Here is a 27,842-nt window from a genome sequence, read left to right as displayed (position 1 = left end):
AATTGTTTTCTGTCTTTACTCCCTTTCTTAGATGTTTAAGTCAAATTCAATCTGCGCAGTTGGAGAAGTACATGTATAGAGAAGTGGAAGAGGTAAATTACAATACAATGTACCCTTCAAATATTGCATAGCAAGCATAATCAATTTCGCTGAAGGTGAGCTAGTGCTGCTTGCTAAATAAGAAATGTTTGGACAGAACATTTTATTTTTCAAATAGACTTCTGTTTTGTTTTGTTTTGCCTGATTAAAGTCTCTGGCCTGGGTACATAATTTAAAAATAACCTGCTGGAAGTTTTGAAGATCTTGGCTGAGAGTTTTCAACAGAAATAAGTCTGAAAATCTGACTTGACTGAAATGTCTATTCTGTATAAAGTTTAATAGCACAAACAGTATTTTATCCAAGATTCCTCTGTAAAAGATATCTTGCTTTCTTTTCATATTTTCAGAACCTATCAAAATAAATGAAGGTTATTCTATTTATCTTCTGCACAAAGGTTGTCTTCTGATAAAACTTTTTCTGCAGAGGGCACTGGATGATATTCTCCACTATTGATTGGTGAATTCCATTGATGCCTGTGATTATACTTTGGCCTGTCATCCAGCCTTATATATGAAAGTCTCAAAAACTCTAGTTAATCTGATAATCATGCAATTGTATTTAATGGACACATGTTTATAATCTTAATGATGTATTTGAATACAGATGGATGTTTATATATACATACACATGTGTAGCAGATTCAGAGACCTTTAGCATTTTCCTTGAAAATGAAAGCCTTAAATACATGCAAGTTATTGATGTTGGAAGAGATCTTCAAAAATGCTTCATTTTAAAGATATTTAACTATTAATAATTAGATACATCACAGATAGAGCATTAGTTTGTATTCTGAGAAATCCAAGTGCCAAGACTGTAGATAGTAATTCTCAGGCTATGAAAGTCCTTTTACCTGAGCAGCTCTTCTTAGTGGGCTTATCCTGAATTTCTCATAATGATTATCCTCAGAGAAAATCTGTGGTATGTATATTAAAAAAATTCACCCTATTTGTGCCTGAAATAACACTTTGAAATGTATTACCAGGAATTTTTAGAAAGAGGACTAATATATGCCAACTTTTGCTGCACAGAAAGTAATACAGTTGCTATGGCTTTAAGACAGGTTCAGCCAAAAAAAAAAAAAAATTCTGATAACTGCTTTTCATGCTTTTCAGAATAAAATCATTTAATAATCAGAAAGAATCTATTTTTAAAAATGCCTCAGAAAATGTGACTTCTAGTGTAGAAATATTTTTCTTACTGAAAAAAATTTAGGTGAAATTTGCAAGAATATTTTCCAATTGACATACACACATAGGGTAGTATTTAGGTCAGTTTTATTAATTAGAAGAAGTTTGTCCACAATGCTTCCTATTCCTCTATTTCAAATGCTCATAAAAGAAGCTACTAGATTTGGAGTTGTCTTTCTTCAGCTTCCCAAAAGAAGGAAGCAGTACAGTAATAATATTATAATAGTAACATTATTTTTTCTGATTTATTTTTCTTCTTCAATGGAACTAATGCGTTGTGGTCAGAAAAAAAAATATTCTGTTGTGCTCAACCATTATATTACCACTTGTTTACTTAGGTATTATTAAATAAAACACAGAAAGAACTAATTCACCTTGAGCTAACTAATCAGCCTCAAGATGCGAGTTCTTTACAACAGTCTGCTCTTCAGAGTATGGAATTCAAACGCTAATATTTTTCATAAATAAGACCTTTAATGCAGAAAAAATGTATGATGAAAAATGATGCAGCCACCTGATTAATTTAATTATTTAGTTTTGAATGGCCCATGCAAAATGGGTCAGGCTTGCACTGTGCAAGCTGACTTTGAGAAAGTTTGGACTGGATGAAACTTGACCTACATTTTTGAACTGGGACTTCAGAAACTAGGCTGAAGGAAAAACCAAGCTTAGTAAACTTTTTTTCTGTGCATGGAGTTTGAACACTGATCTAATCCTATTCTAACAACTCATATATTCAATGTGCATCTGAGTTAGAAACTGTTTTATTTCTTCATCAGCCAGTCTTGGCCACTAAGTGAAGTTAGTTATAATGTTACCTGTATGAGAGCAGAGGCTCAAATTGCATTGTCAGGCACATGTCTGAAGGATGATATGTCTGAATATGTGCCTTATAATTTTTAACACTTTGTTGCTTTTCAGCAATGGAATTGAGCACTTTCGAAGTAAAACTATTGTGCTTTTAAAAAACGAGAAGATTGTTATAGCACTGATACTGTGTTGCAAAGTGCTGCTGCTTGCATTGGTATCACAAGTCTCCCCAGGAGTGTTTTGATTGACCTCTGACTCCAGCCTTGTTAGTATGCTACAGTTTCTCAGAAAAAAGTTTACAATCGAGATCTTCTGCCTCTTGGGGTATTAATTATTCATCATAGAATACTCAAATTGTCTGACTTGGAGTCTGAAAACTTTACAGAAATTTCAGTCTATTCTTTTTTAGGGAAAAAAGCCGTGAATAGCATTAGTAAAAGTGTGGCATTGGGGGTGCCTGTAAGTAGTGTGGCTTGCTGTGTTGCTGTTTTAACTACTGCCATGACTCTACTTTTCCGAAGTGGAAAGGTGGTTGCCAGAACACAAAAAAAGTTTGTGAGAGAAGTGCTATTTGCCCTGAGTTACTGAAGTTTTTGTTTAGCTGATCTAGGTTTTTGTCCTCTCTGAACTTCTCCAGCCCTTTCACAACAGCTCTTCTTTTGCCAAGTTCTCTGCATAAAAGGATGGCCTGTCCTCTGTTTTTCCTGTGTGTGAGAGCCTCTTATGATCAAAAAGGAAAGTGATTCTTGGGATTTTGGCACTGACTGATGCTAGTATTTTGTTGTAATTCAGTGTTTCACGTGCTGATCTAGTCAGGCTTAACAAGTTTCCTATGAGCATGTACAAGGTCCATTTTAAAAAGGAGGAAAGTGGGTGTAGAAGTCACCCAGGACACAGAAAGTGATGGCTTGATCTGATCAACTGATAGCAAAGAGAATGCAAAGAGTTTCATTAGATGGGGTCCTCTTGGACCCATTAGACCATTTCTAATGCGTTACATTGCAGTGCTTTCTACTAGGAAAACATTTTCCAAGTAACTGTGATTTTTGGCTTATAACAAATGTAGTTTTGTGTTACAGAAGTTTAGTGTTTTTTTTCAGGTACAGTTTTCCCTGCCCAGTGAAAGTTTTTAGCAAAACTTGGGATTATCTTTTTTTTTCTCCTGATTTCAGAAAGAAGCTTGTTAAGACATGAAGATAGCATCTTAGCTCTTTGTGATGATGGCAGCAATTTTGGTGACCTAGCTGCTTGGTCAACTGGCAGAATCATTAGAAGCAAACTTATTTGGGGGAAAGAGGAAGTGTTTTACACAGTTCTGCTAAAATCAACTTTCTGCTATGAATTTGTTGTATCAGAGAAGAAGGTTTACTCATGGGAAGAAGTAACATTAGATGCCTCCCATCTGAGTGCCACAGCTCCTTGTTTATGCTTAAAGCATAACTTGTCATAGAAGTGCTACTGATAAAAGAGGCCTTTTTCTATTACTTTTTGTCCTACTTCTAAATAAAAAGTACAATGAAGACTGAACACTTACTGTAATCATGTAGAAGTAAAATCAAGCTATTCAACTGAAGTAATTAGAATCTTTTTGTTAACTTCTGTGATTTTTTTTGTCTCAAGTTTGTTCTGTATAATCTTGTGGTTAGCCCTATAAGCAGTTTCCTAACGTAATGTCATTATATGGACTGAACCACAGCTTAAGCCTGGCAGGCATTTGCCATTCAGTGCATGTGGTGTAGGAAAAATGACTGGGTAAAATAGTCTTGTGAAGCATTTTAGCAATTAACTTCTGTCACTTTTATTTGCTTTTCTTATGAACAAAGGAATTTTTTTTCTCATTCATTAGCAAGTATGCTAATGAGTAGAAAATTCCTTCGTGTACTCTAAAAGAGGGTTACAGTACCAAGAACTGAGGTTCTGATTTCAGGCTTCATCAGCCAAAGGGTGCTGTTTAGAACAAATTCTGCCTGAGGTCACAGCTAAAACGTTTATTTAACTAGTCTTGTTATAAGCCTTTATAGGCTTCCAAAAGAAATTAATAATCTAAAAAGACATCTGTTAGTAAATAAGTTAACAATTTTTAAGCTGACAGTCATTAGTTACCTATGTAGTATTTCTGAAGAATGGTTCCCCAGTAGAAAATAATGTGTGGCAAGGCTCAGTAAGAGCATAAGTTGACAGTCTTCAATATGTGAAACACATTCTTCTACTTGCCTGCTGCCATGGGTTCTCTTAACTAAGTGTATAAGCTTAAATGCTTTTGGTATTTAAGACTGGGCAGGGACACAAGCTTGAACGCTGAAGGATGTAAATAGTAGAAGGGACTAGGCTGCAGTTTAAAGTACACAAACATGTACAGTGTGACCAGTTCCTAATAAATAGTCATGTGGGTAATGATTTAAGGTATTTTTTTTGTTTGATATCTATATTACAATTTAAAAAAAATCCTCCTTAAAGCCATTTAGAAAATAAAAATGTTCATCACTTTAAAAGGAGCTCAGCTGTGAACTTTGGATAGTGCTGAGGCTTCTGCAAGGATTCACGTGCTAACATTTGGAGACTTCAGGATTTCATTGATGTGTACAAACCTTTTGCATTTTCTTGTGGCATGACTTAGGTTTAACCCTAGATATATATACCCTGTACCTGCTGTAGAAATCTGCATGGCCCATTATGGTTTTATTTTCCTGTTTGCAATTTCTTATTCATCAGAAATGCCATTCTGAGTCAATGGAAACAAAACCTTGAGTAGTGTCATCTTCCTCTTAGCTAAGTCCTCAATTTATGTACAAATGCAGTTAAATGCATTGCTGAATTCAGTATACTGCGTACATTAAAATATGGAAAAACAAATAGCAGCAGTCATAACATGGGGAGACTTTTTTTTTTAACCTTGACAAGTTCAATGACTATTTTAGTAACTTCTAAATAGCTTACTGGACATGCTTCCCCCCCACACACTTTCAGTTCTTGATACATTACAAAGAAAATTCCTTCAGTTCTTGATACCTTGAAAAAATGATAACTTTTTTTTTGTCAAAAGAAAGGAGATTTTAATGTTTGCTGTTTACTGCTGTTTGTTGGTTAGATTATTGGCAGTAACTATATATATAGACATTAATGTAAATAATACACTGTACATACTATGCTAAAGTTACTAGAACATAAAATCTAAATATTTTTTTCCATTAGAAATGTTTGAGAAGAGAAAGGAAATTACAAGAGTATCTCTACAGGATCACAGTGAAGTTGAAAATTTTCAACACTAGCAAATAATTGATACTTAAGAGTGTAAGAAACGAAGGTAGCATAAAGCGATCTTTTGCTTGGAAGACACTATTGGCTTCTGCTAGTCAGCAGTTTGATGTATTCCAAGCCCAGATCTCTACGTGATCATCATGTTTAATGATTTATGCTTTCCTACCTTCTATATTCCTCCTTTGTAGCATTTGACCTTCGGAGTATGTTGTGACAATGAATTCCACAAAACTGTAAAGCATCTGTAAAATAACTCTTCCTTTCATTTGAAAATTGTCAATCATTTTATTAAATGACCTCTAGTTTGTGAGCCTCAGTTTCTCTTTCATACCCTTTGATTTTTAGGGACCTCTGTTCTAGCCAGCCTGTATGCATCTCTCTTCCATGATGAAAAATTTGTTATAAAAGTCACTGTTTAATCTCTGAGCAGCCATGCTGCTATGCCCTATGTCCTTTCAAGTTCTTCTTGTGATGGAGTAAACGGCAACCAGAATTTGAGCTACCAGGGAGCTATGTGTTTTTATGAAGTCACAATATAATGGTTCTTGGTTTTCTATCTAAATCTTTCCCATTAAGCCTCCTCCCACTGTGTTCTGTTGCCAAAACTAATAGATTTTTATCTGCTGCTAGATGTCAAGATGACATTTTCAGACAGCATCCTTGATGACCCTAAAATGTCATTTGTATAAGCTGGTGTAGAGCCCATCTCTGTTTATATGTGTTTGGGGGTGTGTGTGTATTTTTTTAACGCATTAGTTTACATTTATAGGCAGTGATTTTCATTTGTAATTCAACTTCCACACTTGTGGTTGTGAGATCCTTTTGCAGCTTTGACCATTCTGAATTATTAGCAGGTCACTATCACTATTCACTATCACTTTTTGAACGGTTACCTTTTCTTGACTTATGAGTAAAAGTGTATATATAAATCTATATACAGATAGTTTATATATTTGATATATGAGAGTTCCTTCTGGAGTCACCGAATCTGAGATTTTTACTGAGATGCTTAAAACTAGTGACAGGCATCAAAACTAGTTTTTATTAGTCCCATATCCACCTGAACAAAACCTGCAATGCAACTTCACCTGGAGACGGGGTTTTTTGGAGGGCCCTGGAGTACGTTTAATTTTATAATGTTTAAAATTTGTAAGGCTCTGGCTCTGTGGTTTTAACCTCTGCTTCAGCGGGGTAGAACAATTGTTTATGAACAGTTTCACTGCAATTTTTTAAGTTTTTGGAAATACTTGTCTGTTAGAGAACTTCCACAACTGGAAAATGTAATTGAAACCCAGTTTGCATAACTTGGTAAAATTCATGCCTTCTCCATTGCACCCAGCTCTCGTTGCTCTCTCTGCAATTGCTATTATATCTTGAGAAGATTTATTGAAGGAAATACCAATTATGTTCATACCTTCTTGAAGCAGCTCCCTGTGGTACAACAGTTGCATACGGAGAAGCAGGATGTGTATGTGTGCATTCATCACAGGTGCAAACACTGCCATTGAAACGCATTCGTAAGCGTGTGGGTTCGGTGAAGGTGTGGGTATGTCTTGTGGGATGCTCTACACACCCTTTGTGAATCCTCGCCTGGGGGTAAAGGGAAGTGTGTACCCTGTGTGTAAAAGGTCCTGTGTACTCTGTTTTTATATAGCAAAGCAGCAGGGATTTTCTGGGTGCAGCATGCTGTCCGTAGGCTTGCAGTGAAGGTGAGGATTAGACCCAGGTCAAAATTGTTCATGGGCTATGAAGTTTTATGATTTTAAGTACTTAGTTTGAGAGAGATGGCTTATTGTCTGTGTGCAGTACTAATACTGCTTTACGTCATACGTGAGTCTCTCAGAATTTCAGAGGGCTGTTTTGGCATTTTGTGTGGTTACTCCTTGGTAGTTGTATGTTTGGATGTTGTTCCACGTTATCAATTTATGGCTCTTAGTCTGTGGTGGGTAAGGATATTCTTGTTTGTTGTTTTCCTCACGGTTGAGTGCAACAAATAGCCTCTGTTTGCTGTGTAAACTTCGGTAAAGAGTTCAGCTGCATCTGAACAACACTTTTAAGGAATATCAGATTCTCCAAACAAACTGGAAAGGATCAAACCATTTTTTTCCAGCTGAGAGGCTATGTTAACAATAAATAAATCTGAAGGAAAACAATGACCTCCCCATTTAAGTAAGCTAGAAGAGTTTTTAAAAATGTGTTGGAAATCTGGATAGCACTTTTATTTTATAATGTAATTGGATGTGAACAGACTTATGTGAGATTGAGTCAATGTCACCCAGTCAGCCCTGCACTGCAGTGCTTCCAGTAGGAAGCTGTTGAAGATGAGAAATAGGGTTTAAGTGGGTTTCTCTTGTTTGGTTCTTTTTTTTTGTTGGTTTGGGTTTTTTATTATTCTGTGTTTGTTGCTTTGCTTTTTGGGTTTGCTCATTTGTTGTTTTTTTAGATGCTTCTTAAATGCCCAGTATTTACTTGCTGTGACCTACTGTGTGATATTGATTATAATTAATGTTGAACTAGGGTACATCTGCATTTCATTTTAAAAAGAATGAACTGGAAAGCATTGCTTAGGCTCATTAAATTATTGTGCTTTGTTTTCAAACTGAGAAAAGTTGTTTCTTGTTAGGAGAAGAACCAAATGTTTGCATATTTCCTGAAATGGTTCCATTTACTGGATGTGAGTGCTTTTATCTGAATTCCAGTTCAAACAGCGATGGCAGGAATTAGTCTGAAGATTTTTAATAACAGTAGGAATACATGTAGATGGTACCTTTATTTGATTTGATCTCGCCTGTCAGCTATGAAGACTTGAGCTTCTTGGTTTGCTGTCAGTTAATTGGCTTTTGTCTGGGCAGCACAGGATGAAAAACTCTTGTAGGCAAATTCAAAAGCCTGAGGGGGCTGAGGTTAGTGCCATTTCATACCAGTGGCCTCAGAAGGAGCCAAGACTAAGCTAGAAATGTTGCCTGTATTCCTCATGATGCCATTTTCTCTATAGCTCCCTTCTGAGTGCAAAATTGCTGGGAAAAGTAGAGAAATTCATATGAGCTTTTGTTGCTCTCCTTGTCCTGGAATCTGACTTATCTGAGAATACTTTATGCTTGTTGGTGTTAGAAATAATCAAAATAATTAAGATGGAGACATGAAAGAGTCTTTGAGTATTTATCATCTGAGTTAATTAAAAACTAAAGCCATGATTAATAACTTAGTATTTATTGAATTGCATTGAACTGGAGCTTGTAAGAAGAAAATCTAGCATTTTAATTTCCAAGACAAAAAAGAAAACAGGCATAGTTTTATTGTATGGATGGGTGTTTTTCTGCAAGAGGTGGTTGTTTTCCTGCATTATACACTATGTCCACTGAAACAGGCTTGCTTTCCTGTGTACTCCTGCTTCTTCTGGACTTATAAAAATGGACACACTATTTGAAGATATGATGTGGCATATCCTTAAAGGTTCCTTGTGGTGCTTAGTGGATGAGATTAACATCTGCCTTAACTTTAAACCAACCAGAAGTTGTACAGAACGCGCTGAGCACTTAAACTCTAGATGAGACCTGAACTACTTTGAGCTAGTAGACTGGTCTTGCTACAGGTTTACTCTGGCTTTAATACAAAATAGGATTAAAAACTGCTGAACTTTAATTCTGTTCTAGCATTTTCTTATCTTCTATGATTAGCTGACTTCAAGTTAAGTATTCTGTGTCAAGTTTGCCAAATTGGTCCATGCCTGGCATCTCACAGAGGCCAACATTGTGCCACTGGTCCCTCTTCAGCCCCTTGCTGTGAAAAATGCTTTACTTTCTTGGTTGCTCTTCATCGTAACCTCTTGATTTTAGCATTTTTTTTGCCTTGTTGCTTGCAGCACGACGGGAAGTTTCTGGTGGGAGCACATTACTCAAGAGACAGGTTTCAGAAAGCCCTGATCTCCTCCAGCATCATTCCCCTGTTGCTGCAGGGCAGAACTGGGAGCTGGGACAGGGACCCTTGCTGTGGTTTCAAGAGGTCCAGTGGTGACCAGACCGGCAGCTCTGTTAAAGCTTGGGGTCACCTGAGCAGTGCAGACACACCTCTGAAAGCTTTCATACCAGCTGTCACTCACAGCTTGAAACTCACAAGATAAGTCTGCTCGTTGAGCACCCGGAGGTGAAAAGCAGTGACATGACGTGTGGTCTGGCCTCCCTGCAGCTGCCTGAGGTGGGGAACCAGGACCCTTCGGGGCTGCCTACACACCTCTGGCTGGCAGAGATCTCGCTGCCGTTTAATTGACATCCTGTATCCCTCGGGAGCGGTGGCTGACTCCCGCATCGCCTGGTCCCTGGTGCCTGCAATCCACATCACGTCCCTCTGCAGTACCACACCGCCTGTGCCTTGTCATGTTGGTCTGCTAGCATGGACTGTGTCCCTCTGGGGGTCCTATCAGCAATGCTGTCCTTAGGATTGTTTTTCAAGATATGGTTATCAGTTTAATTTGCTTAAAATTTGTCATAAGGAGAAATAGGCCATCAGGCCTCTCTTCCTGGGAGGGATTTCTGCTGGGCACAACCTGTCACAGAGCATTAGCTGCACACTGTCATGCTGTGCTACTAAGAAAAAGAGTAAGTGGAACAAACTGTTTTCAAACTATTTTAATCTCTCCGTTAAAATTTCACCCTGTTATTATGTATGCTATATGAACTATTAGGAAGACAGGATCTTTTAGGAACCAGGCTGCTCTGGTCAGGGCTTTAAATCCTGAAATCTCAGGTCTCTGACACTTCTGCCTCTGCTGCAGGTAGTTTTGATGTTGCATGAGATTATGACTTTCAATGGGGAGTAAGGAGCAAGTGAACTCTTAGTGTTTGGAAAGCCTTTCCCACAAAGTGGGAAACTACAGAGTAGATGGATTTAATGTGCTGGGATGAACTCATTGACCTTGCTAGAGATAGACTTCTGCTGAGCCCTTGAAGTCGCCTTTAATGATACAATCAGTCTTAATACTTAGTGGTGGTTATGCAAACGTAGGGATAAAAAAATTGAATGTTTATGAGATCTAGATCCACTGTATCTAATGCTTTTGACTAGATTTGGCATGAGATAAAGTCTGCATTCTTGGACGCTCTAGAGGCACTTCTTTTCTTTGTGCTTTCAAAACACACTAAGCGCTGACAGCCAAGCGGTGCTTAGTTTTCCCCTGGAATCTCTTTAGTTGTTTGTGAATTGGTTCTTTGTGTATCTGGGGGAAGAACACTATTTCGTATTCGTAACAAAGAGATTGTGCATTAGTTCTACAGGGTAGATATGTGGGTTTGAACTTGTCTCCTTTTGAGGAATTTTCCTCTCATATTTAGTACTCAATGCAAATTTAATAACTAATATCTATTTTGTTTGAACAGATGTTCACACCAAAACATTAGCATTAGTAAACAGTTATTGGTGTTTGATAGGAGGAAGACTAGGAGAGAATGGATCTGTAAGGCTTGGGATTGTTTTTTGCCTTTTCAAATCCATGATAAAACTGATGCCACACAGCTTAGGCAGAGCACTTTAGGCTGGCACTTGATCAATCCCTGTCACTATTTACAATTAAGCCACTTCTTCATCATTCATAAATATTATAAATTACTAGTAGCAATTACTTTCTGTTCACTTTTGGACTCTGGAAGGTTGAGAAGAGGCCAAGACCAAAAGGGTCTGTTGCTTCCTGTTAAAACTAAAGAAAATCATTGCCTCCACGAAAAAAACAGTCCAGCAGTGTTGTTTACCAATTCCATGTCTGAAGTTGTTTCACTTATCATTTAATCAGTTCTTAATCTATTTTAGTATGTGTTATACATGATTTGTTTTCTTCAAAAAAACCCAAATACATTTGTTAACACTTTTTTTCATTACTCTAATGAGATTGTTTAATCACAGTCAAACCCACAGTTATTGGCATTAGGGATATTGGTTTTTTTACTTTGTTGACCTTTCTGTGATACTTGCAGAATCAGTGTCACACTAAGTATAAATCTGTCTGCTATCCTTGTTGGTTGGTTGGTTTTGTTTTAAAAGTACCATTAGCTTTCTCTTTTTGCATTGTGTAACTTTGGAATCTCTTGGACCATACCGTTGTTATGGCAACATTGGAGGCCCAGGGACCAATGTCAGCATATTTTAATACTTTGGGATACATGCTTTCTGCTTCTGAAGACTTTAAAATATTCCTTCCAGTAGTTGTTATTTAATAACCTGTTTTTTTTAATAAATAAACCATAATTATCACTGTGAAACAGTGATACATCATTCTACTTCCTTAATATACAGGAGAAATAGATTTTGAACACTTCAGCCTTTTGTGTTGAAAAAAAAACATCAAAAGGTACAAAGTTTTTAAGTCTGAACTCATCGCTTGGTGACTTAGGTAATCCTTCTCACGTAACTACAAGAGCATGAACAGACCATGCGAATTTCTGAAAGCTACTTCCATGACCAGACTAGCCAGGATAGTTTCAGCCATCAGCCATAGCCTTAACAATTCCTGGAATTCCTGGTTTGTGTTTTGGGTGTGGTTTTTTTTTCTGTGTGGTTTTGTTTTTGTTTTTTTTTTTTGTCTAGTGAAACTTGACTCAAATAGATTTTTGGTTATTTTATTCAATGTAAATTGAGCTATGATTTATTTATTTTTTTTCTGAAGTCTAACCGTGTTAGTAAATTGGGTTCTGGTAAAAAGTGCAATGTGGAAAGAAAGAGCATAACATTGAAGTGTTTTAGGATCTGCTCTGCAGATTCCCTTTGAGTTGATCAGAGCAGACAGCTCCTGGCCCTGAGATCAACACGACTACAGAAATGATTTTGATTGCGAAGAAATGTCACAGCAATACAAATGTTTCCTAGATTAGCTCATCGTAGATGAGGTGGATTTCTTTAAAATGTACTTTTTATTTTAAAAAGGGTGATCTGTGATGTGTTATAGCTTCTATATGTTCTAGTCAAAATCCTGTGGATATTTTCATTATATTACTGACACATTTGGGAAAATGAATTTTTTCACAAAATCATGAGAACTGAGCGAGCTGTTCACGCAGCAGTACCTATCAACATTTTTCACCCCAAACTTGCAAAGTCCAAGATGTGGCACTGTGTGTCTTACGGTAAGTCGTTCCAGAGCAGACCCTGGGAGGGGCTGGCCAGAGCAGGTGTTAGCGGTGGTGCGGGCTGGGGGATGTGGTCCTGGCTGCCCGTGTGGTACCACTGATGGGAGCCATGTGGGAGGCAGCTGCTCCAGAAGTGAGGTCTCTTGCACAAGGTGGCTTTCAGGGTATTTCTGTTGAGATGACTCTGGATCCCTGGTGGAAACACTCAAGGGGGTTCGGGCTTTGTCCTTTGAAAAGAAAAGCCCTTTCTCTGCTAGGTAAAGTGACAAACTAGTATTGAGGCAGAGCCCTCAAAAGCGTGTTTTGTTGATCAACTGTCAGAACGTGTGAGGCTTCTTCCCCTTAACAAATGGCAACAAAACAGATAAAAACCCTTACATGTTTGTGAAACACCTTTGAAAGTCTCAGAGAGCCCTGTTAACACTTAATTGTTCGTTGCATTGTCTTCCATATAGTCCCGCAAGTTACAAAAATAAATTCTATCAGTTTGTCAGGAAGGAACGTGAAAATGAAAGTATGTAAGAATTTGAGAGCAGGCTGTTATAAAAAACGAGTGCCAGGAAATGTGGGCTTCATTTGAGGTCTTTGCTACCACAGAGTGTTTTAAGGTAAGTATTCCAATTTGATCATAAAAGAAGTTAAGTTGAAAGTTGTATCAGAAATCACAGGTAGTTGTGGATATTATTTCTTTTTGACTGACAATATGCAAGAGAGAGTACCATCCTTGTCATTCAAAGGTTTTATTTTTAGTCTCGTTTTCACAGTTGTTTTTATAATCTCCAGCACTGTTTCATGCACTATAAATCATTCATACACCACAAACCACTTAAGCTGTGTATGTTTCTTGCTGAAATATGAATTGGAGTATAAAATTCATTTTGCCATCTTACTGGTATCACTTTTAAGGCTATAATACTCTGTTTTTAGACCCAAATTCTGCTTGCCTTGACTCTCAGGTTGTCTCCTAAGTAATTAACAACGTAAAATTATGCCTTTTTAATGACTGAAAGCCTTTCAGTTTTAGCTTAGTTTAGATTTTATTGTTAAATCTTTTAACATATTCAATTTCTCTCCTTTTTTTGCTTTAATCAAAGGTGTAAAACTCTGAATTGGTATGAAATCTTACAGGGATTTTCACAGTTAGTATTGTTGAGTCTTAAGGTTTCCCATGATTGCCAAAAAGCTGAAAGAATGTTGTAACTGAAGTATTTTTGATAAAACCTAAATACAAGCCAAAAAAAAAATAATTTGTAGTACTTAAATACTCAGCAAAATGGCTCCTCATAAATTTTGAATTCCCAAGTTGTGACCGGGATATTGAACCTATCATTTGTAGACTCACAACTGTTAAATGCACATCACCAGCAAGAACACCGCTGTTACTTCAGAAATGATGCTGCAGCCTGTTTTCAATATTTTAACTCTTTCCAGATGGGACTTAGATTTGGTTGTTGTTTTTTTTGTTAACTTTTTTTTTATTAATTTTTAATGCATACCTCATCCAGGCTAAATTCTTTCAAAGGCTTGCAAAAAGGGATTTTACTAAACTCTTCTCTATCACTGTCAGCCAGTAAACCATAGTATGGTTTCCTTGAAGGTCACAAAGAGAAAAAAGTAAGGAAGTGTTGTAGTATATTGTAGTCTGGAAAAAGAGTACTTTTGCTCACTCCTGACCATGGCTGGAATTCAGCTAGGGAAACCTTTCAAGGAAGGATCCTGTCCTATGAAACTGAGGCATTGCCACTCTGTTGTCACTCAGGAGCAGAAAGGTTTTGCAGACCTCATATATAGCTGAAATTAAGAAGTATAAGTTATATTTCAGTGTTTGTTAATACAGTTTTACAGAAATTTCAGTTACTGTCCATGGAGAATTATTCTTGCATAATAAATGAATTTAGAAACTGTCATTCAACTACCAAAAAAAATTGTTTAATTTGAATCTTTAAAAATGGGCCACTGCAAATGAATTTAATTAGGGCATGCTGTCCCGGAAAAGCTCTGCTTGACTTTGAAGATCTGAAACAAAAGTTGTTATTAGGCAACAGCCATCTATAGGAGAGAAGATGTAGCAGTTTTTTTGGTTGTGTGGTGGTTGTTTTTTGTTGTTTTTTTTGTGGGGTTTTTTTTTTTCAGTTTAAATTGCTGTGGTTTACTTTTTTTTGTTCATTTTGTTTTGCTTAGCGTATGTTGACATATCAGTTCAAAACATAGCACAATTTAGCATGAGTAAAATTTTTTAAAGTAATGGAAAACTGGGCAATTATTGAATGTTGTACTAGCAGCACTGAACTAATAAGTATTATTAACATTACATGTTATTTTTTTTAATATTTTGTCCCCCTTCCCTTCCTGCACATGTTTTAATTTCTAATAACATGTAATTGAAAGAAAATTATTAGATAATACAAAAGCTCTACTGAATTGTATTTAATCAGTACTGTGTTGTCTTTAGTGCCTTACATGTTAGTGTAGGCATAAACTTTTCAATACATCTGTACTATTTAACAATAAACGCAGCTTTTTATTAATTCTTGTTTCAGAATATAAACGGATCACACTGTGGCTTCCATTGGGTGTACCTGAAGTTTATTAAAATCTACTACTCTTCTTGTTGTAGCCATGAAATGTTTTTCACAAGAGACGAATAATGTTACCTGGCATGTCTAATTGAAGCAAAGTGTTTTTAGACCTTGATTTAATCTAGATCTAGATATAATCTAATAAATCTTGTTTGTCTTGGTTTACTCTCTAAACCTAATTGGTTTTGAAAAATGCACATTCCTCTATACAAATAACTAGATAGACCGCCGACCAATTGCCCAGGCAAATAAATACAAGACTTCAAGCCATACTATAAAGATGATAGTAATGAAAGCATCTTATTAGTTTATGGTTTAGGACATTTCTTGATCAAACGTTTACTCAGCCCTTGGTGCTAATTCATCAAAGAGTGAGACTAAACTGTGTTTTTTATTTTCATTACTTCTAAAACAGAAGCGGAATACTGTTGTGGAACATTTCTACCAGAATACCAATAATAGTGTAAATTTTATTCAATTCTCATTAATTCTCAAAATATGTGATATAAAGTATGAGGAACAAAGTACCTGAGCCTATTTTATTTCCCAGCTAGGAAACTGTTGCTTCCTAATCTGTGTTTCTAGTTTAAGCACATGTATTGAGCTGAAATAATTAGCTGAGTGTGCTTTAGGCTTGAGAGTTGTGTTTGTGTCTGTCTGCAGTATGGCAGGTATGTCCTTTGCACCACATGTGTAGTCACTAATGTCCCACATGGACAGGACTGGTTGCCATGTGGTGCTCTGATAAATTTGTGTACAAAGTAAGTATAAAGTAATGCTGAATAGTATTGAAATTTATGCAAATGCACAGGACATCTGTGCATGTGAGCCTTGGAGCTGGTTAGTGAGTGCACAGTGGACATGTCAAGAGTTAAGCTGCCCATTTCTTCCATTCAAGTGTTCCAAGTCTTTCTAGGAAAAAAAGCAAGAAAGAAAAAGAAAACTTTTCAGCTATGTCTTTGTTCTAATAGAAGAGAGCTTATATTTAGGATTTTAAGACTTCATTTCACCTGTTGATGAAGATCAATACTATTCTGTGTTTCTGCATTCTGTCTTGTATGGTGTAGCGGCCCTGCAATCACCTGATGAAATTGTAAGATTAATGATTGACTTTTAGGAGAAACTGAGATTGTCATGTCTACCTCTTAGTTGCATGTCAGCCATGTCTGATTCCAAAATCAATGTGAATTGATAAATAACTGATTTTTATTTTGTGTTTTGTAGGTTGTGTGTGATGACTTTTTTTAACAGACCTCTCATGTTCTTGTATCTTCTCTGAAATCTTAAGTGGAGATGATTTAGTAGTTAAATAACCTTGTTCTAAATCATCTGAGACTGAAGACATGGCTTGTCTTTGTGTGGTTGTATGCTCAGAAGAAATGATTGGAAGGTAAGAGATCTATGATGGAAAAAAATCGGATGAGTGAAGGGAGGACGGAAACAGAAATGGACTGTCTAGTTGCAGCCTTGTCTCCCTGAATGCTTATCAGGAAAACCAGAATGTCAGTTTTGGTCTGAAAGTGCAGCGGAGCAGGACCCATGCTTTAAATCCATGGAGTGATCCCACTTCCAGCATCTGCAGAGGAGGTGGGAGGCAGCCTGGCAGTGGGGCACTGAGGGAGAAATGACACCGTGACAGGAGTTGAAAGGTGTGGGAGATGGGGTAATTACCTTTGGGGTTGTGGAGGATGCGTGTGCTATTTTTCCTTTGAGTTTCTGTCAGCCTAGCACAGCAAAGAGATGCAGGGATGTGTCGCAGGTTGCACAGCAAGTCATATAGCTTTGTTTGCATCTGAGCTTATCTATTTGTTCTGTATGTCTTACCACTTCTCTGGCTAGCAGGTCTATAATAGATCACCAGTATGAAGTCATGCTTTTTTCCCCCCTTAGTCTGATCACTGAGGTGTTTTCTAAAACCAGTTTTTAGTGGGGAAAAGATGGGTTAGTTAGTAAGTGCTAAAATAGGTGTCCCCAAGTCAAGGTTTCACGCTCTACATTTCACATCCCAAACTCGGAAAGGAAAGTCTTTCTGTGATGGAGTAAATCTCTGGTTCCTTAAGGAGAGAGACAGTGTCCTGCCTCCTTCTACGGGTTGAAGTGGAAGGAAGGATGGAGATGCCAAGTGGGGCAGAGTGATAAACCTGGAGTGCAGGGCTTGCTGCTTCTCCTGCCAGCACAGGGCATGGTGAAGGGCTCTCATTCTCTGAGGAGATGCTCCTCCTGTAGTAAAAGCTATATGAGCTGAAGAGAAGCCAAATCATTAGTGTTTCCCTCTTTGCAGTCTCTTGACTAGGTAAGGCAGCAAACCTTTGGCGGTTGTGTTGCTGGAGGTGGAAAAAACCCCGTAACTTTTCTATGCCTTGATGATCTGCTTGTTCCTAAGTATAGTTTTCTGCCTTTATGGGCTGTGCTCGGAGCAGGAATATAAAACCGAGCTAGTGTTACTCTCCTTCAGCACCCTGTCAAACAGGCTTCCTGAGATCGTGCATCATGTACCGGACAGCTTTCCTCAAAAATTATGCTTCTTTTAAATGCTAGTAAGAAGTTACTTTATGAACTGTGAGCTTCTGAAATGAATCACAAAAGATCAGAGTAATCCTCAAAGGGCTCTTTTAAGGGAGACACTCCAGATGTCCATGTGGGTAGATTATTTAACCTTTAGTTCTATAAAATGCTTATGGTCAGTTAAAACCATCTAATTCCTGCTTACCGCCTGTTTTTCTCCATATAAAGGTAATAGTATGTCTTGACTTCTATTATGTTGCAGTCTGGCCTATTTCTTATAATTTAGTTGAAATTCAGTAGAAAAAGAGAGGGCTTAACTTGGGTAGAAGCAAAACTTTATTGCTTGTATTAATAAGGTAGCAATATTTCACTGAACAGGTCTAATTCTGTGAGATTGACATCTGATTGTGACATAAGATTAAACATGTGAAGCTTTTACACAAAGGTTGATACTATGGATATTTGTAATAGAAAGGCTGCAGGAAGTTTGAAATGCAGATGCCTGTAGTATACCTTTCAAAGACCTCTCCGCAGTGCTATCGTAGGTACAGGGGCAGCTCGTACAGATCAGCTCAGGCTGCCCTGGGTTTGAATTTTGGTCGGTGTGTACCTGTTGCAGCCTGAAGGCCAGCGCAAGGTGTGGGAGCTGCACAGGACCCTGCCTGACCTGCGCAGCCCGTGGTGCTCCCAGGGGCCACAGCTACGGAGCTGCTGGTGCTGGGAGGCAGCTGCTAGGGTTTGTGTCGCTGAGCTGCAGGCACAGCTCCTCTGGAAACTGTTAGGCATGGCACTCTGTACCTGACAGAAGATTTTTTTTTTTTCATGCTGAAGCTGTTTTTTGGTTTAGGTTGTTTTTGCTCCCCCTAGAATAACACCATTTATTTGGTTCCTGTTTCAAAGGGCTGAGTAGGCGTGTGTTAGTTATACAGCGTTTTTCTTTGTTACAAACAAGTTTTATCCAGCCTGGGAAAAAATGCAAGTTTTAAAATTTCCTGTTGTACTGAATTTGTTCTTAAATATTAGTATCTACCTATTCTTTAAATAGCACATTTTGTGTCATTCACGTTCCTCATGACTTTAAAATTACTGCGAGCCTATTCCAGTAGTTTGCAACTAATGTGTCGCTCAGTGGCATTTGCTTTTATTGAGGCTTCACACGTGAGGTAGCTCTTGGAGAAATCTTAGATACCAAGTCTTGGATTTCCTTCGCATGGAATTCTAACTGTGACCTAAGTCAGTGTTGCATAAGATTTGTTCTGTGATAGATTCATTTCTTAATTGTTATAGCTCTCTAAAACAGGCCCACCCCGCCGCCGCAGTCTGTCTGAATTCTTCGTGGCAGACAGGAATTCTGAACTTTTGAAAATCCCAATATAATATCCTTTTTCAGAGGGATGGAGTGTCACTTTGAAACTTGTGTATAGTTTCTTTCCCAGGCTATCAAGCACAAGACTGATGTGAAAACTTTAATGGTAGTCAAGTAGCTTGATTTAGAACATTAAACTTCTAAATTGTATCATGCATAAAAGCAGAAGATTCATAATTATTTCTCCCATTGGACAGAGATGTATTGGGTAATGTGGCATGGATACTAAAAGTATTAAGATTTTTTTGATGGCATTGTGATAAAAATATTTCTCCAAACTGAGACTTTAGAAATTCTATACTTTAGAGTTGATTTGTATTCTCAAACTTTTTTTTTTTTCCCCAAGAGATTGAAAATAATAAGAACAATTTGATTGTAAGGTTCGTATATAGAATCAATCAGTCCTTTATGTTAAATACCTTGTGGCTTCATTCATCAATGTACTGCACAAATATCTTACACAAAGCTTGTTTATGTTTTCCATTCATAGGATGTGTCCATCTCCTCTGTTCAAGTTGCTATAGAGCAAATTATCCTTTGAAGTTCATATTTTTGCTGTCCAGAGTTTTGGCTATGGCATCTTTTGTTAGTGCTTTTATGTTTCATCCAAGTGCTGCTGTGAAGAGCTGTTTGCATTGATCTAGATAATGATTGCAGTAGTACTTTGCAATGGTATGCATGTCCTGAAGTTAATCTGTGTTGTGCTTATAAATCCGATGAACAAAATTTTTTTTCATGTGTTCCTGTGTTTCAGAATAACAAGTATAGTTTAACATTTTGATGTGTACCTGTTCTGTGTCTGGATTGAGTTAGTACTATGAGACTCTATAGGTTAAATACCGAATTGGAATGGTTAATTTTTCCAGAGCTCAAGGCAGAAATTTTTAACCAATTCTGTGATGCTGACCAATAGCTGATTACTCTGCCCAGACCCCTGGATTACATCTTAGCACAGCCTGTCTCATTTTCCTGGCACCTGCATCCGTAGTATCACCAAATACTAGTAATTATGTATATAAACATGACAAGTTGAAATTAAACTTTGCAAAAGAAGCATTAAACGGTGTTCAGAACAAGACAGCAAGACTGCTGGCTTGTTTTTTTGGTTCATTTAGAGTAATGCTATCATTTTAAGTGTTGATTAAAGTTATTGGCTGTAGAATATTACACTCAGGGTACATTCAGCAGTTTTGTTCACTGTAACGATGAGTGACTTAATGATTGTGCACTGTTCAGTACATGTATTTGGCAGATGTTTAGCAAGTTATCCAGTGCCAGCTGACAAATACAGAATTTTCAAACTGGCAAAGCTGCTTACCTTAATGAGAAGTATCATGCGCTTATTAGCCAAAAACATTTTTGTAATTAAATTCTTTCTTAAATATTTTCTGAAGTGTAGTAAAAGAAAAAATGTCTTGATATGTTACAGAGTATATTTTTAATGTATCTGTGTGATAGAATGTGTATAGAACAACTCTAATTTTTAAGCCTTGAGATAAAGGTGTTTTGTCCTGCTAGCTATTATAGAGTGACTAAAACCAAAATACACAAGTAGAAACTGTTTTATGATCCTAATGATTTTATACAATCATCCTTAGGACAAGCAGGTGCATGTATGTACATGTTTGTGTGCGCCTGTGTATTTCCTAGCTAACTACAAACAGTATTAAACAGTTTATTCACAAATTTTAATTCCTTATTCTAGATGTGGACTTAACTTTATAAAACTCAAGTGGAGAAGGAAAGCAAGTCTGTGTATGCCATCACATTAATACTAATTTATGAGTTCTTATATAGAATAGAGGGTTTTTTTTTAGTCCAATTCGAATGTTTGGTTGTATGATAAATACACATCAGGGATGAACTGTTTTGCAGCGTGTAATATGGGAATAACTGCATAAAGATAGCTTCTACTGGGAGTGTTTGTTCAACACTTTCCTGATACTCTTTTAATACAGCTCAGCCTTTCCAGCCTGAAAACTATTTGTTGTCCCTGCAGTTGTGTCCATGCCCATTACCTGTGACCTTGGGCATTGTAGCAGGAAACCACTTGACCCCCAGGTGGAGGCTCAGGATGATGCTGCAGTGAGAGGCTCCACCTAGGAGTGCTGAACAAGGGCTGGGGCACCAGTGGCTGCCAAAATCCACGTCGTCACCTCTCAGCTCTTCCCAGCTGTGAGTGTCCTGCCAGCCTTGCGAAAATGTACAGAAGTAGCACCAGGGTCTGAGCAGCTGTGGGCTTCATCTGGTTTCACTGTCCCTAGCCCCAGCTATCTCTTCCTGGATGTGGTCCCTGCTCTGCTTCCTGGTGGCTTGTCACTCCGGGGGGGTTTCCTGACCCTCCAAGTGAGGAGCCAGAGATCTACACAGATAAACACATTTCTGAATGGAAAATATTACAGTAATCTGTGTTGCATTGTGTTCCCTTCCCTGGAAGAGTGTCAGATAACACAGTTATGTGCATGATATATTAAGCCCTAAATAATATGAAGGAACTGAGTTATATAGCTAGCTTTGCTATTTATTCCGTCCTTGATCGAGGTAGCGGGAGGATGGTGAAATTGAGTTAAATCCAATGTATATATAGAACCCTGTGCCACTGGTGCAGTAACTCAAAATATTTTGTTACTCAGTTGTCATTAGTTGCCTGTTGGATGGTAAGAAGGTTGACATGGAATCTCATGTTTAGCAATCAATAAACTTGTCAGTGCTCCCACTGAATAGGTTAAAATAATGTAGCATTTTGTGTAAATGGACTATGTGCATTTTTAATGGTAGGCAATCTGTAAAAGAGCAAAAAAGTGAAGCATTTGGAATTTTTTAATGGAAATTATGGTATTGTGTAATATTTTCTATTTTAAAAAAATAGTTTTAAATGCATATGAAGAATTTGTCTTCGCTAATGATTCTGCTTAGCAGAGAAGTAATACAAGGATACAGTCATGCTCTAGGGTATTAGAAAATTACCTCGAGTTTTCTGAGTAGCTCAAGGCTTTTTGACAAGATAGGTCTAGGGCTGTTGCAGATCCTGTGACAAATTCATGTCACATTTTGTGTTACGTTTTTGTATTACGATTTGTAAGATAGAATTTACTGTTTCCCCCTTTTAGATGATCTGTGTGAATAGGAGGTGCCTATCATTTAAGAGATTAATGAATGTGAGTAAAATTTATTTTCTGTTACCTCTCAACTATTTGTGATAACATGAAGTGTGTCATGTTATGGGGTTATAGATTACTAGGATGACAAAGCCAAATAGAGATTATAATCATTCATGTGAAGTAAAAGACCAAGTAGGTAAAATCCAAGCAGTCTGTCCTACCATTGAAACTGATGATTTCATATGAGGTTCAATTTCACCAAAAAAACCCTTGAAGTCATCTTATAGGCATATCAAAGTGGAAGCTGGCTAGTAAGTTTTGTTGTGGTCTTTGACTATAACTAATCTCAAATAATAGTGAGGTTTCTTCCACATTGATTTTGGGAGCTATTCACATCACCTACATCTCATAGTTATTTTAGCTACTATGTTTGAAGACAAGAACCTGATTTTTATTGGCAATACTCTTGGCTTGCACCCTAGAGGAGATTTACTGATGTTATATATCTTAGCTAGACAGTGTGAATACCCTCCATGAGCCAAACTGTGTGTCTATGGTTGTTCAGTCAGCTTCAGTGCACCCAGCAGGACTGCATGGATACAGTAGAGATCAGAATTTGTTTAGTATGCTTTGTTAACATATATTCTTTCATTGAGAATAATAGTCTTATGTATTATTCACTCTTTTCATGAAATCACAAGGATGTGTGTAATGGAAATGAACATTATGGGTTGGTTTGGTTTTGGTTTTTTTTCATGCGTGGTGAATTGTCCTTTGTATACCCAACAAAAAACCCTCTCACTGGGAGAATTGGTTTGGGTGAGAATGTTAATTCTGTAGCCAGAGTAAGACTGTATGCTCATACTGATCAGTTAAATCTTGAAAGGAATTCCAGTAAAGTAACCTAGACTGGATATGTGAGCAATACGAGGTATCCACCATAACAGATGCAAATTGCTATGGGCTAAATTTTTAGAGTAAAATGGGACAATAAGCATTTCTAAACCTTCCCTAGGGAGAGAAAAAGCAGACCTCTGGCCTAAATTTACATTCTGACAAGGAGAAAATACATTTTAATTCCTCGCGTTTTAAGCTAATGTTACTTTTTCAACACTTGGTTGGAACCTCTGTTCCTGAATTAGCAGTTTGTTAAGAAACTGTAAAAATCGCAGATGCACTAGATGTGGTAGCATTCTCTCACACAAATTTCCAAGTACTAATATGAGTCTTTCAGGCTTCTTTCTTACTAATACTTGCACTATATGGTTTTAGATGTAAACATCTGGTTTTATATGCTTTTCTTGTGCCTTAGTGTCCCATATGTCCATTCCTATATATAGTATTTCTTGTAGAAGATCCTAATCTAAGAATGCTAAACAATATATGACTTGTGTAAATAAGAATATTGTGAAAAGGGTAGACAGGTGTTAAAACTACACGTACAGAAGTCTAATTTGAAGGCATGTTGTGTGAGATATTTGTGCAGTGGTTTCCCTGCTTTTGTGAGAGGTAATCGCCATGACAATTTGTTGTTAGGCCACTTACAATGCTTATATGAAGTCATTGTTGGAAGACTTAAAAAAACCTGTGAAAGCAAGTAAGGTTACGTTGAAGGAGAGAATCTGAGAGAATGGTTCCAGTGTAACAAGATATGTTTGCTATCAGATTTATCTCTGTGCACAATGGTTGTGGAGTGAAAGCCTTCATGGGTTTTGGGGGTCCTTGCCAACAATTCAATACAAGAGAACTGCACTGTGGTGCAAGTAGCTTGATAACAGTGTCTTTGTTGTAACTAACAGTAAAACAAGACCATATTTGACTGAAATGCATGATAGAAGTTGAAAGCTTCTTGGTACTCGGGTCTTAAATCATAAGCGGTTTTGAAGAAATTGAATTTGTGGTCCCTGTTTAAAGCCCATTAACTTCTTTTTATGGCTAATTGTGCATTTTGTTCAAGGTGGTATTTTGAGACAGCCAAAACTATTTTTAATTCCATGTTTGCTTTGTAGATTTATCTGAAGTATAAATGACATAATCTTTCAGCTTGGTACACTAGTTGTAGATGCCAGGAAACAGAAGAGCTAGAGGAACATCCATTCTTGCTTTCAAATTTGCCAGGCAGACCAACGGCTCAGACATTTAGTGATAAGCCTAGTATTTATCTTTGTCCAGAGGACTGGAATCTATAGTTCTCATTGCATACACTAGGGGGGAAAAAATATTTTCTGTTAATAGTTACTTGCCTTCATTGAAGCATGCTGCAGCACAAGATATTACACTTTAAGAGGTTAGCTAATTGCAACTGGGACAGTCATTCTGCCTTTTCCTCTAGTGAATATTCAGTATTGCCTTACAGAACTGGCCAAATCTCCTTGAGCATGCTCTTACGCATATTGCTCTGGACCTTGATCTCTGTTGTTCCAGGGGAATAAAACTCTTATGGTAGCTCGTAAAATACAATTTGGCCTTTTGTAGAGTAGATTCTGAATGTTAGTGCCAAGATCTTAATGGATTAGAAACTTCCAGGGAGGAATTAATGTCTTGTGACAGGAATTTCTTTTGCAGAAGATGGCCCCACTTCAGGAGATGTTTAGTAGCTGCTTCGGCACATCTAGAGATTCTGTGTTGGCCTTGGTTTTACTGGGCATCATCTGTGTAGCATGCGGTAAAAAGCTACATAGATTTCTGTGAGCTGGCTTTCAGAGAAGGAAACAGGTGAGAGTAAAAGAACATGTTACTCTTAGGATGCCCTAAATTGTCTTTGTCTTCAAGACTCAGTGACAGTGTTGGGTTTGAAGATGAATTAGAAATATTTGGCATGTTTTACATGGTACCTGTGTAAATGCCATGAAGCAGTATCGAATATAAAACACTTGACAGTAACTAAGGTATATGATGACCTGGCCAGGCACAGGAACTACTTCAAGCTTTGTTTACTTGAAGTAGCTAAATGTTTTTGTTATTTCCAGGGGTATTGTACATACCAAATTTGTCACCACAAGCTTTGTATTTTGTTTTTTTGGACTCTCAATTAAATTTCTTTACCAAGAGGGCGGTCAAACACTGCAACAGGCTTCCTAGAGAGGTGGGCAATACCCCAAGCCTGTCTTTGTGTTTGAGGCATTTGGACAATGCCCTTAACATACGGACAATTTGTCAGCTTTGAATTGGTCAGGCAGTTGAATTAAATGATCATCATAGGTCCCTTCCAACTAAAATAGTCTGTTCTGTTCTATTCAAACATGATGTGTGAGCTGGTTCTGCATTGAAAGTGTAAATAATACCTTTATAATGATGTATCTGCCATACTCCAGAGGGTCTGGGTACACGCATTCCTTCTCAAGTTTAGCTGCACGCTGCCTGCCTGCCAGCACTGTGAGAAGATGGCCCCTCGGGATGGTGTAAATTTCCCTAGAAAGAAGGCAAACAAGACTTCGGATTTCAAACAAAATTGGGAGCAAAAATGTTCAAACAGAATAAGAATAAGCCCCTGATAGCCTGAGACACCCTCTTGGAGATACTTTGGTGAGTCTTATGTAGAGTTTGTGGGATCCTTATTTCCAGATCAGGGCTAAACATCTGACCTATATAAATAAGCAAAGCAAAAGTAAAAATTACATGTAAGTGATACATACAGTTTTTTGTGTAAGTATATAACTTTACATGACAGTTTTTCCCTGAGTCTCTATTAGCTCTGTAATAAAGTTTTTGTCTGGAATTCCTGATGTTTGGCACGTTAAATGGAGAGGTAGCTTGAAAATCTGGGTCCTGCTGCTTTTGCAAAGAAGTGCACATGATCAGTATTTTCAGCCTGTCCAGAACAAGCCCATGTATGTGCTAGATTCCTCCTTAGCGAAATAGAAATCGCTGTTTATCTCTAGGAATGGTGCAGAGGTGAATGTGTAGGGCATAAGGCTTGTCAGACTCTGGGGTAAGCATATATCATGTGTGCTAATCATGCTGCAGAAGGGCTTTTCCTATGAAGCACTCATAACACATAATCTATTTCTACTGAACTGTTGTGTTTTGTTTTGTTTTTTTCTCTTTTCCTCTGTAGTAGTGAATTGTGGTGACATGAGGTAGGATTTTGCTCTTATTTACACCCTGTCTAGGTTCATTCAGTTCCAGGAATCACAAGAGGCCATTTTAGACATTAAAAAAGAAATGTCCTTGGAATGTCTTTCTATGTCATTTTGCTTTTGCCAGTGAAAACATGCACCACTGTATCACAGTTATTGTTTGGCCTGAGCATTTGCACAGATTATAGAGTGCTGTCACAATTTCTAGTAACTTCAACAGTGTTTGCTTCAATATAACAGTAGAACTAAATGACCCTTGATCAACAATTTTTCGTAATTGTTTTATTTTGCATATCCCACACCAACCAGCTTCCAGATGTACATGAAACTTGTAGTCTGATGCTGAGCCACACATTCAGAAAGTTTCATATTTGACTTTGATATAATAGCATATAACAGTATCTAAAGTTTAACGACTTTTAAAAATAGAATTTCTCTAAGCTCTGCTAGCATCTGCTTTAAATGTTTACTTAGAGTGGTTAATTTATTGAGCAAGTTCTTAACTGGGGACTTGATAAAAGTGACCATTCTGAGAAATGCTAGCTGATATTCCCAAAGAAGTGTGAAATAATTCTTTTGAATATCATTTTTGGGGGCATTTTAGAAAATACGTAGCAGATTTGGAGTTTGTCCTTGATTATATGATTATGTTCTAAAAAAAATGTTAGCTTTGTTTGCTTGATTAAAAAGTGAGGCTAATCATAGTCTTCAAGCATGCAAGGACTACAAGAACAAAAAAGGTTATTCCCTCTTCAAACTGTGAAAACAGCATGTTTGTTCTTAACTTTCTCTGAGTTACAAGGATTTTTGAACTAACCAAACCTGTTTGCAGATAAATTGAACTGCAGTCAACTTGGTTGACTATTGGTTTTGTTGGCTAGCTACTGGCAGTGCTTTGTTCCTTTGGCACAACAGGGCTGTGCACAGTAAATACTATTCTTCCCTGCCTTGAAAATAAAAATTCCTCACAGGTGAGTCTGAAATGGTTACACAGACAAGAACTAATGGCAATTGCAGACCCACGCTTTTCTTAAATAGGTAGAAATAATTTTTTTTCTGACATTGTTTTCTATAACCTAATGGCAGAGACAAGTATATGATTACAAAAATCACTACATAAAGAGAAATGCTATCCTAGAACAACATCCTAGTTGCAATTAGCTCTGAAGTTTGCTGGATCTGTGTCTGAAAAGGGACTGATTTTTATTATTTTTTTCTTCTCCTGATTTTAAAGAATCACTCACCAATATTCGAGTGAGCAGAGGTTATCTTTATTTGGCAGCACTGGGTGCATGGGGGATTGCTCCGCCAAAGTCATGCACACCGTAGGGATTTTTCAGTCCCCTCTTTATACAAGCAACTCATACCTATTCATTAACTTTTCAGGAATTCGTTTACATATTCATTACAATTCCAGGAACTCATTTACATATCTCACTGAACTAGTGACCATGATCTAAGTCCTTGTCTTTGCCACGTTGTATAAACAACAGGAACTTAGGACCAGATAGCCTTTTTAAAGATGACAGATCCAAGGACTTAGCAATTATTACACCCGTCATGTTAGCAATAAGGGTCCTTGGACGTTTCCCAACTTTTAGATAAACATAAGTACATCCATCCTATAGATAAGTGGTACATCATTCATCATTCACTCCCCAGCCAGTTTGGGAGGAAAAAGGTGCTACCTGTGCCACCAACATTGCCTCGCTTAAGGTCTTCAGACCATCATAACTCTAGAAGTG

General features: G+C 37.4%; 1 protein-coding gene and 1 long non-coding RNA gene across 2 annotated transcripts in view; one reads left to right on the top strand and one right to left on the bottom strand.

Annotated features, from left to right (window-relative positions):
• THSD7A (thrombospondin type 1 domain containing 7A) overlaps window positions 1-27,842 on the top strand; it is a 286,749-nt gene that overhangs the window by 6,862 nt on the left and 252,045 nt on the right. The window lies entirely within an intron of this gene.
• The window catches only part of LOC129735885 (uncharacterized), a 30,458-nt gene continuing 27,814 nt past the window's right edge, over window positions 25,199-27,842 (bottom strand). The window contains exon 3 of the long non-coding RNA XR_008731808.1: window positions 25,199-25,429. This is a non-coding gene — a long non-coding RNA (uncharacterized LOC129735885). The remainder of the gene's footprint in view (window positions 25,430-27,842) is intronic.

The sequence above is a fragment of the Falco cherrug genome, chromosome 4 (assembly GCF_023634085.1).
Source record: "Falco cherrug isolate bFalChe1 chromosome 4, bFalChe1.pri, whole genome shotgun sequence".
In the NCBI taxonomy this organism is placed as follows: Eukaryota; Metazoa; Chordata; class Aves; order Falconiformes; family Falconidae; genus Falco; species Falco cherrug.
This window is presented reverse-complemented; position numbering and strand designations above follow the sequence as displayed.